The sequence below is a fragment of the Pleurodeles waltl genome, chromosome 5, assembly GCF_031143425.1.
Source record: "Pleurodeles waltl isolate 20211129_DDA chromosome 5, aPleWal1.hap1.20221129, whole genome shotgun sequence".
NCBI classification, from domain to species: domain Eukaryota; kingdom Metazoa; phylum Chordata; class Amphibia; order Caudata; family Salamandridae; genus Pleurodeles; species Pleurodeles waltl.
Window position 1 is genome coordinate 1640779009 of NC_090444.1, and position 12166 is coordinate 1640791174.

Genomic DNA, 12166 nt, shown 5'->3' on the forward strand with positions numbered 1-12166 from the left:
GGCTGGTCATTGTGATCCAGGTGTGCAGAGCTGCTGTCATCACTGTGGGCCTCTTCTGTGGGGGGACTGGATGTAGCTGGCAACTCCTGTCCGGTGACATCGGGTAGGGGTCCTGTTGGGATGTACATGCATTGTTATTGTATCTGTGTGTCCCATCTTGTGCAATGAGTGTGTTTCCCTAATGGAATTGTGCTTTCCCTGTCGCCTTGGCCTTGTGTGATTGCTGATTGTGTGGGGTGGGTGAGTCTCTCTAGTGTGCATGCTGTGATGATGGGTGTCCATGCAGGTCTGTGATCGGTGTCCATGCATAGGTGTTGCATGCAGGGCTGTGTGGGTTGTGATAGTGGGGTATATGAGAGGTGGTGGAGTGATGGGGGTGACGGTAGGGGTAGGAGTTAGTGAGGGAATGCAGGTAGGCAGGCATAAAGTAGTAAAGATTAGACTTACCAGAGTCCAGTCCTCCTGCTACTCCTGCGAGGCCCTCAGGATGCATGATTGCCAAGACTTGCTCGTCCCATGTTGTTAGTTGTGGGGGAGGAGGTGGGAGTCCCCCGCAAGTCCTCTGTACTGCTATCTGGTGTCTTGATACCACGGAACGCACCTTCCCCCGTAGGTCGTTCCACCTCTTCCTGATGTCATCTGTGGTTCTTGGGTGCTGTCCCACGGCGTTGACCCTGTCTACGATTCTCCACCATAGCTCCATATTCCTTGCAATGGATGTCTGCTGCACCTGTGATCCGAATAGCTGTGGCTCTACCTGGAATGATTTCCTCCACCATGATTCTGAGCTCCTCCTCAGAAAACCTGGGGTGTATTTGAGGTGCCATGATGTGGTGTGAGTGATATGTATGATGTGATGTGTGGGGTGCTGTGTTGTGATGTATTATGTGATGTGCGTGGATGGTGTATGAGTGATGGTGTTCTGTGCCTCTGGGTGAAGGTGTGCTCTTTGCTTTTCTCTCTGCTTGTTCTAATTTGTTTGTTGAAAGGGTTGTGGGTAATGTGGGTGTGTATTTTATAGTGGTATGATTGTGAGGGTGTGGTGTGTGTATATGTGTCAGGTGTGTGCGTATCTTGAATTGTCCAATGTGGTGGTGTTTTGTAAGTGTGTGCGTTTTTTTTGCACGGCGGTGTGTACCACCAATGGTTTACCGCAGTTGAAAGACCGCCGCGTTGATTTGTGGGTCGTGATGCTGTGGGCGTATTCCTGTTGGCGTGACGGTGTGGGTTTTGCTATCGCCTGTTTATCACTGACCTTGTCTTGGAAGGTTGTGTTCATAATTTGCCTCCAGATGGGAGGGGTAGCAGAAAGGGAGGCCAATCAGTAGACTTCTGCAGTAATTATGATTGATTAAGAACTGATCAGAGATTAGATGTATGGTATATCCTTCTTGTGTTTAGGGATTGATAAATGGCTGACATAGATTAAATAGTAATTCAATATTACCATTTTATGGTGGGGGTTGAAGAAATATCATGTTTTGTCCATCTGTGAGACAGTGCGAGTGCTGGGATAAAAGAGATGGGGGCTGGAGATAGGTAAGTATAAAGGTAGAATAATTAGATATGTCCTTTCTAAATAGGAATAGCATCCTCAATTGTAGAACTATCCAATATCAGAACGCTGTAAATCAGCCAGCAGAAGGTGAAGATTGGTGACTCACTCTTCACCTCTAATATTGGGATCGGAGATGGAGAATGAAGCTAAACATAAGAAGAAGATTAAAAGATTAATGGCCTCATTACGAGTTTGGCGGTCGGACCGCCATAGTGGCGGCCGTTAGAAGACCACCATGTTGGCGGTCACACAGACCGCAGTATTATGAGTAGCATAGGCATAACTGCCAAAAGTCAGGCCAAAAACTGATCCCGCCGGGACTCTGGAGGGTGGGAGATAGGCCGTCTAACCACTGGCACCACCAGCCCGTCAACCAACCACCGACCGTATTACAAGTCAAAACGTGCAATGGCAGTCCTGCCTTGGCAGTCTACCAATGACAGTCCGAAGCACAGTAGTTAACTCTCACCACAGTAATACACTACACCACATTAGATGCATTTGAAAACAACACAGCTGACAAACACTCACACACTCAACACACCCGCAGAGCACACTATAAAACACAGCACTTCACACACCACAGTCTTTGTATCCATAATGCCACACACAGCAAGATACACCTCGCAAAAATTAATTCCAAACCATAGATTAGGCACCCATCCAACTTTCATAACCACATATCTCACATCCTCAACACACATCAATCACATCCAGTTGCACCTCCCCACTCTATACAGTCCCCATCACCTGTTCAGCACCCAGCACCCATCAAGATAGGTATTCGTCCAACACCACTATGTCACCCTAGAAAAATCCCCATTTCACAGATGACGAGTTAGCTGAAATCATTAGAGTAGAGCCACAATTATTTGAAGCCCAATTTCAGCAAATTACTATCACAATAAAAATAGAAATGTGGCAAAGGATAGTCAACAGAGTAAATTCTGTAGGCACCTCCCCGCACACAAGTGATGACATCAGGAAGAGGTGGAACAACCTCAGGGGGAAAGTCCGTTGCATGGTACCCAGGCACCAGCTTGCAGTCCTGAATACTGGCGGAGGTCCCCCACCTCCTCTCCTATATCTCACATCATGAGAAGAGAAGGTCTTGGCTATCCTACATCCTGAGGGCTTGACAGGAATACCTGGTCTGGTAAGTCACAACATAAAACATGTCACCTAAATGTATTGTCATGCATGCACATTGATTACCGTTAGCCCCGTTCACTGCCTCCCACTCCACAGCCCAGTCACCATCTGTCCAAAGACCACTGTTTGCCATCTCACATGGGAACTAGGCTCACCTGCGGTAACCACATCTCTATATACTTTATGTACCACAGGGAATGACAGAACCACAATTCCCAGCGGGCACTGTTCTACTATTACAAAAAACAGAACAGTATATCATGTTCAAAATTACCTTGTTTTCCAAATCCCTAGTGAACAGTACTCACCTGAGAGGAGGCCAACTGTACAGTGTTTGGGAGTAGGACAGGCATTGACAGGAATGCCAAGGCCAGTGGGCAATAGTAGTGTTACCCCCCACCAACCAAAACAGTATACCCAGATGCAAAACACCCTTCTCCTTCTACTCACCCATGAGGAGAATAACTGTACAGAGTATGGGAGTATGGCAGGCATTGACAGGAATGCCAAGGCCTGGGGGGCAATAGCAGTGTTACCCCCCCAGCTAACACAGATACAAAACACTGTTCTCCCTCTACTCATCCATGGAACTGTACTTACCTGAGAGGAAGACAACTGTACAGTGTGTGGGAGTAGGACAGGCACTGACAGGAATACCAAGGCCAGAGGGCCATTGTAGTGTTACCCCACCAAGCCAACACAGTGTACCCGGATACAAAACACCCTTCTCCCTCTGGTCACCCATGGAACTGTATTCACCTGAGAGGAGGACAAGTGTAGAGTGTGTGTGATACAGGGAGTAAAATGGTTAGAACTCATAGGAGGATCCCTCACTCTCACTACAAGCAACAGTCCACTGTGTACCTGCCAAAATAGCCTTTCTTGGGAATTCACACATGAAGTGCACACACCTGGGGGAATTACATCGAACAGCTGCATGTAGTAAAGGGAGTCACATGATTGCTAATGTCAGGAGGCTCTGTCTACCTTATCCAGTGATCCAGCCCACTCTGCACATGTTCAAATATCCTTGTTGGTATACTTGCAATGGAAGTCTCCTCACCTCAGAGGATTAACAATGTAAACTGTGAGTTGTGTTTTGAGTAACGTCACTGTAAATCCCAGGAGGGCCAGGCCATGCAACCTCAAACACCAGGCCAGTGTCCATAATGCATTGTGCCACTGTCCGTGAACTCACTTATGAAGTTAACACACCTGAGAGGGACAAGGATACAGGTCATGGTACACCATGTGAAGTGGCAAAACACACCCAGATCCACCTTGAACAGCTATGCCAGGATGAAAAAAGTGTGGACAGGAAGGACAGCTCAAAATGTTTGGAAAGAACATCTAAGACAGATTTAAGACCCCAAGATGTATCATCTGAATGGCATTGGCAGTAGTCAAATCCACATTGCACTGACCAGAAAAAGACAACTGTCACATATCATCCAACGTTCTGCCACTGCCTGCATAACAGATAATTAGGTCTCAATATGACCCAAACAACATCCTGCCCAGTCACTGTTTTGCATGCACTGCTGGCAATATATGAGTCCATGACCATCCATCCAACAGCTAAAAAATTCAGACAGACTGAAGCTAGTTTACTGAAATAGAATTGGTATGTAACTCCAATGTCAGGGCAATACAAATGATAATATGTGTACTTGTCACATAAGGCAAATCAGCAAATCCAATGTGAACATGGCCCTAGCCCAATGTCACTGTCAACGATTGTAGGTAGATGTCACAATACAACCTGTAACATTGTATCTCTCTCTCACATCAACAGGTCGAGCAGCCACTGCCAATACCAAATCCACTGAAGAGACTGACACTACCCCCATAGACGAAGCCCTCAGTGAGGACACCAATCCTGGACTGGTTGACATTGAAGATGGTTCTGGCACATCCGGGCAACCTGGTCAGATGACGCCTGTCAGCCTCAGCCTGACCACATCGACTCCACCTAGCCCTGTGGTCTCTACATCTCAGGCAGTCAATCGACCCTAAACCTGTGCCCGGGGACAGTTCCAAGCAGCTTGTGCCCCCACCCCCATTCCAGGTTCCTGAGTCACAGCCAGCCAACTCTGAAAATGAAGGACCTGGAACCAGTGGAAGGGGGCAGGCTGCACCAAGGGCGCAAGCACATGGGGGTAGGGTGCATGGGAGAGATGGTGTGGCCCAGCAGTAAGAGGCTGCTGGTGATGCCCCTGGCCAGGACACTATCAGTTAGGTCTTGGGAACCTACCAATTACCAAGGCATGATGGGCAAAGTACTAACCGAACTCAGGGAAATGAAGGAGTTGCAGAGGGACTTCCATTGAGAAATACATGAACAGTGGGAGGCTCACAATACCAACATTGCCTCCTTAACAGAGGTGCTGAAGGATATCAACACTACCCTGAGCTGGGTTTAACAACAACAGTCTACCCCTTCCTTTGGCTCAACCACTGAAAGGGAGGTCCTGCCAGGGAAAGCACCCACCTCACACACCCCTGCCTCTGTAGTTACTGAAACCCCACCTCACAAGTGGGGAAATCCACCCAAAACTTTAGGAGCTGCTGATGGCAAGACACCAGCCACTGCTGCCAGCTAGTGACCACTTCCTGGTGTCACTCTGTGTGGCACAGAGTCACTCTGTTGCCTGTTTCCTAACCACATTCCATTTTCCATGATAGTAGGAGACTGGACTTTGGACTTCAAATGTTGTGGCCTCTACTCCATTGATTATATACACCATGACTGATCCCTTCACCTTACGTCTTGTTTTACAGTACCACTATTATTTTATGTATATGTGTAAATAAACACAACTATCACTAAAACACTGCCTACTACCTCTTCTTTTAATTTTCTGAAATGTCGAATGGTAATCACATGTAAAGCACATGAGTAAGACATAAGAAGGTAATGGAGGGCAATGTCTCAGGTAGTGTCATGCTGAGGATGACTAGCAACACAGTGTCACAAGTGTCTGGTCACCCCACATATTTTATTCGACTATACTGCACATAGGCTGTTAAAATGCCTGTACAGTCATAGCCAAGAACTTCTAAGCCATATTCGGTCAGCCAGATATCCCAAATGTACTGTCCCCCAGACCACACATGAAAGGGCTTTGGCAGACCTTGTCCGGTAGATTAGGGTAAAAGACTAGTGGATGTTCTTGCCAGCTTGAGTCTCATCACATACCAAAACCATGTCTGCCAACGTATCATACACCATGGCACAGTGGGCAGTGCAACATTACCTGACCCTAGGTCCTTCCCATTACAAAGAGCAAGAATCTGGTGGAATGTCACAAACCTGTGTCAGTGTTGTGGCACAGGCACACTGTCCTTCAATGAGGAAACACATTGACAGCCACAAAATGATCTTACAGGATCAATGTCAACACAGTGTGAAAATAGAATGCATGGATTGCATAGGGTGACATGTTGGAAGGCCATGTGATAACACACATAAGACCATTGGACCAACAGACCACAGCAAACAAGTGTATTGTGTATTACAGATTCCTGTCCACCCACTGTCCAGACTGCTTCGCCACAGGACTCATACACCCCAAATCTGTGACCAACATTACCTGGATCAATCCATGTCCATTCAAAATGTCAAACCAGCATCAGTTACCTGCCAATGAGGGTGGCATGGTGAAGACAGCTGGAAGCAGGAATAAAATACAAGGATGTCAGGCAGGTAAAGGCATATATATGACCCAATTATCATTTCATACTTAAGTTGATCCACTGACAATGCAATGAAACTGAGCCAAACAAAGCAGATCATCAAGGTAGTCACATATGAAAGTCTGACTTAGCTAGCAAGCCTTCCCCGTATAATGCATAGCATGAGATGCCCTGTTTCTTGGAAAAAGAGATAGCCTGCCCAACATACCCTGACCCCGACAGTTCCCCATACAGGCACAGTTATCAACTACCATCACATACTTACACCCAAGTGAAGAAGTGATTGATGTGATATGCCTGCATGTCTCTACCTTCATTCTCATCACTTTCATCTTCACATGGCATTTCAGGAGGCTCACCCGGTGGCACTGCTAACTCCCCCTTCATCTGGAATATATGGGATATTTCTCCACAGGGCAACGTTGTGGAGCATGCAGCTGGCCACAATTATCTTACACCAGTGGTGGCTGGTGACTGAAAGCAGTGGTGGGGCACAAATACAAGACGGAATCGCACCTTGTGAGAGAGCCTCACAACCCACGTATTTCCATTCACCTACTCACCCACTGCCTTTGGTCACCTACCCATTTACTCATCCATATTGTCATCCACTGCCATTCACACAACTCTTATACACAGACACCCACATTTTCTCAGCCACTCTGTCAAGCCCTGCAAACACATTCAAACAAACACACATTGCCTCACCCATCCAGTATCCAGCAGTTTCAGTGATAAAAAGTACATGTTTATTAAAGCTGCAGATTACATGTTTAATATGACATATCACGTCATTAGTCTGCATAAGAAATAAAACAATAACTAGCCATGATAAATTACTGGAACCATTACTGACTTTGAGAGACGATATCACCTACAGAGGCAGTGAAAGGAGAGGAGAGCTGAGAGAACAGATTATTTTCTTATTGTCTGTAAAAAAGATAGAGCTCCAACTTACTTGTGTGCAGGGTTGTCTTTGGCATTTTTAAGACTTGGGGTCTTCAGGTCGCACTCCTGTCTCCCAGAGAGCCCTGGATGGAGTTATTTATTGTATTTATTCAATTTCTCTGCCACAGACTGGGGATTTTCTTTGTGCAATGCCACATTCTTTTAATAAAATGTGACCTCTGATACGTAGACCCTTCTGATCACACCCCACCATTTGAGTAAATAGGAAAGGGTGGAGAATAATATCGGAGTGACATGATGTTTTCGGAAACCCGGGCTGAACAAAAAACGCTCCAGGCTGTTTACAATCAGGGCTTCTGGTGGAGTAGGAGATAAGCCAGGGACGTCCCTGCGTTCTGAGAAAACGTAAGGGTTTTGCGTGGGCAAGCCCTGTTAGCCCTACTGTGCAGCTTTCAGCCACATACTAACGCAGGCGCAGTGGGGCTTTTCAAAGTGCACAACTTTCACTCCGAAAATTTTGTGCCGAAAATGTTTTACTTTCATCATGTAATTAAATTTATGCTTCACTAGAGAGGCCAGAAAAGGCTAGGGGTGCAGCCCCTTAGCCCTTGAACACCAGCCATCACTGTCTTACACACTTTTCTGGGTGAGTAAAGGAGGGCTCCACCAGTCTTGTCCATACAATGAAATATGGCTTTTAGGAGCCCAAAAGCCTGCTCTACTACACGCCATGTTCTTCCATAAGCCTTGTTAAAGGGGACTTTCCCAGGCATGGTTGGGTTCCTCACCAGTGTCAACAACCATGGATGTTTTGGGTATGCAGAGTCACCTGTAACAGAATGCGACAAATGTGCAACCATGAGTCCCAAGCTTCATCTCTCTAGCAGCAGACATAGCAAACAAACTAACAGGACATATGTGACTGACCAAACAACCAGGCCCTCTCTGGGTACAATTGGTTCAATAGCTGTGGAAAAGCTCTTTTCCGCATCATGAAGGCATCATGGCCTGAACCCGGATAACTGGCACAGATCTGGGCAATGTAGAGGTCTGCCAAACAAACAACTTGAACATTGATGAAATGGAAGTTTTTCCCGTTCTGACAGACTTGGTCATTGCCATATGGTGGAACCAAGGCTACATGTGTACCATCACTGGCTACCACCCCATGTGGGATGTGTGCCAAACCATAGAAATCAGCCTTCACATGGGCAAAATCCTCAGGTTGTGGAAACCAGATGTAGCTGTCCAGGTTTTTCAACATTGCTGAGAGTACATCCTTCAAGACCAGACTGAACATAGGCTGAGACATCCCAGCAGATAAGGCCACTGTATTTTGGAAGGACCTGGTGGCCAGGAAATGCAACACTGCCAGGACTTGAGTGATGGGTGGTATGCTATTTGGATGACGAATGGCAGGCATCAGATCTGGCTCCAACTGACGAGGAAGATCCAGGATTGTCTGCTTATCCAGGCGGTATATCTGGATGATGTGTCTGTCCTCCATTGCCTGAAGATTTGCCAGTGGATGGTACACAGGAGGTTGTCTGATCCTTCCCCTCCCAGAATAACTATGTAGGACAAAAGGAGAATAGAGCTGTCGTTCATGGTGTCCCTTGCAAGATACTTAATGCATGTCATAGATGAACAGTCATATGGCATGTGAAAAGCAGAGGTCATGATACACAGTACACATCACCACTTCCAATTACACAATCGTTAAACATTTCCCATTTACATTTCCACAAATGTTTCCACATTATCTATCTGGACAGCAACAATATGTGCATGTGACTTGCCACTCGGACTGTGAGTTAATGCCTCAAAACTGGCTTTGCCCTGGGGGAGGGGTTGGGGGCCTATATCCCTAATCATGCTGTCACATGTGGTTGGCATCATACCAAAATGATGTCTAATTCGGTTGACATACATGACATGACAATGCCAGCACTCATAATTCTCCAGAGCAACATTTTCTAAATTTGTGATAAATCTAAAACAGCTTAAAATGGCATAGTATGCCTCTAAAATGGCAGCTACCTGACCTACTCCAGTGAACATTAGGAACTGCCTGCCACCACCAGTGGTAGTCATCATGGCGGTAGACATGGTGCTACACAGCCATAGGTTAACATTATTGACAGCTGTGGTATTGGGCCCGTGGCTGTGTCTGCCAGTGGTGACGGTCGCATACGTGGCGGACGTGATGCCATGTTCTGCTGAATCTCTCACTTGACTCCTGACACAACTGCCAGCAAGACCTCCACTACCTGAGCTCCTGTGTACTGCCTCCGGGACAATCATGCTACATCTAACAGGTGATAAGGCCCCTGCCTTTGCCTCGGATGAGCTGGAGGTCCTACCCCTGTATGGACAGGTCTATGGTGCACCAGAGGAGCAGGTAAGCGCCCCAATGTGCACACTTTTCTCTGTACTTTGACATATCTTACATTTAGACAGCCTAGAGTTTGGCCCAGTTTGTCAGATTGTGTAGGCAAAGCCCTGTAGGTCGTGTCAGTGTACATCAATGAGGGAGTCCATGGGCATGTTTCTGTGTCAAGTGACAGGTATTGAGTTCTGAAACATTGTGCTGAGTGTGTATTGAGTGTTCCCTGACCCAGCTAGTGTTGGATGGACATAACTAGGTGAGCTGTCAAGACAGCCATCCTCACGCATCTTTTACCAAAAGATGATAACAATGTGCAATCACATGTGATTGTATGACAGCAGGAGCTGAGAAAGTATGTTGTATGTGTCAGTTGATTGTAAGTTGAGCTCTGTGCATGTTGGCACATTCATCTCAAACCACATCTGGCCTTGTTAGACTGTTGTTTGAAAACCAGTTAATGTCTTACTATGGCTCTCAGCTCAGCTCATAGGCACCACATGCCAATTGGCTGTTGGCTGCATGATGTACTGTTATGCATGTAAGTGTTGAATATGATGTTTCATGTAGGTCGATGTGCTCAGCCTTCGGAGACCAGGGCCTGTCTGATGTTTCCCATAGTATCCGTCATAATCTGGCTGTTGTCGAATCCCTTTTGCTATGCAAGTGTGACACTGTGACCACACCCTGTATCCATGGACAGCATGGTCAGACACCAAACCATGTCTCAGTGCCAATATGCAGCTCATTGTGCCTCTGTCCACTGATTAGAATGGAAATGGTGTTAGGGGCAGGCTGGTGATCTGTGACAGATGTGCTGTTATCATCTTTGTCAATGTGTGTTAAATAGCATTGACAAGTCCATTTATCCTACTGCCCTGTTGTCACCTTCATCCAGCTTACATGTGTCCTGTGGAGGGACAGTGCATTTAGGTCATTGCATAAGTGGCAACAGTGTGTTGCTTACTGATGAGCCATTATATGTGACTCTGTTGTTTGGGCACATAGCAGGACATGTACAATGCATGCACATGTCTTTCCAAAGGTACTCTAGGTTAAGTGAACACACATGTGCAGAAGTGTGTTTTGTGTTGTTGCTGAGACACACAGACCCCTACCCCCTGAAGTGTCGTGTGCCTGCATCTGTATCTGCACATGTCCACACATGGACAGGCTTGAATCTCTGTGTGCCCATCATGCAACCCCCTTCATTGTGAACCAGGGGCAATAGTGGAGTTTGTAGGTTGGCTGTGGCCTTTAGGGACCTTATGCTGTGGTTGATAATCTGGGATAGTGGATGTTTATGTGCATTCCTGGCTGAGGGGTTCACCTGTCAGTAGCCACTTGGTGTGATGTGTCTGTAGGAGGCTGGCCTGGCTTGTAGTGGGTACCAAGGGGTACTTACACTCTGTACCAGGTCCAGTTATCCCTTATTAGTGTAGAAGAGGTGTTTCTATAAGCTTAGGCTGATAGAAGGTAGCTATAGCAGAGCAGCTTGGGCTGAACTAGGAGACATGCAAAACTCCTACTATACCACTGGTGTCATAGGCACAATATCATAAGAAAACACAATACACAGATATACTAGAAATAAAGGTACTTTATTTTTATGACAATATGCCAAACGTATCTCAGTGAGTACCCTAAGAAATGAGGATGCCAAATATACACAAGATATATGTACACAATACCAAAAATATCCAGTAATAGTAAAAGGAAGTAATGCAAGCAATGTAAAGTTACAGTAGATTGCAATAGGAGCACATAGGTATAGGAGCAGCACAAACCATATACTCCAAAAGTGGAATGCGAACCACGAATGGACCCCAAACCTATGTGAGCTTGTAGAGGGTCACTGGGACAGTAAGAAAACAGTGAGGGTTTTAAAAATAGCCCACCCCAAGACCCTGAAAAGTAGGTGTAAAGTGCACCTATAACCCCCAGAGAGCACAGAAGTCGTGATAGGGGGTTTCTGCAAGGAAGACCAAAACCAGCAAAGCAACCAAAGTGGATTTCCAGACCTGTGTACCTGTGGAACAAGGGGACCAAGTCCAAGAGTCGCGACAATGTTGAGAGTGGGCAAATGCCCAGGAAATGCCAGCTGAGGGTGCAAAGAAGCTGCCATTGGATGGTAGAAGCTGTGGATTCTGCAAGAACGAAGAGGACTAGGAACTTCCCCTTTGGAGAATGGATGTCCCACTTCGTGAAGAAGTTTGCAGAGGTGTTCCCACGCAGAAAGACCACAAACAAGCCTTGCTAGCTGCAAGGGTCGCGGTTAGGGTTTTTGGATGCTGCTGTGGCCCGGGAGGGACCAGGATGTCGCCACTTGGATGAGGAGGCAGAGGGGGCACCCAGCAAGTCAGGGAGCCCTCACAGAAGCAGGCAGCACCCGCAGAAGTACCGGAACAGGCACTTAGAAGAGGAGCTAACCGGAGTCCACCCGAAGTCAGATAAGGGAGTCCCAC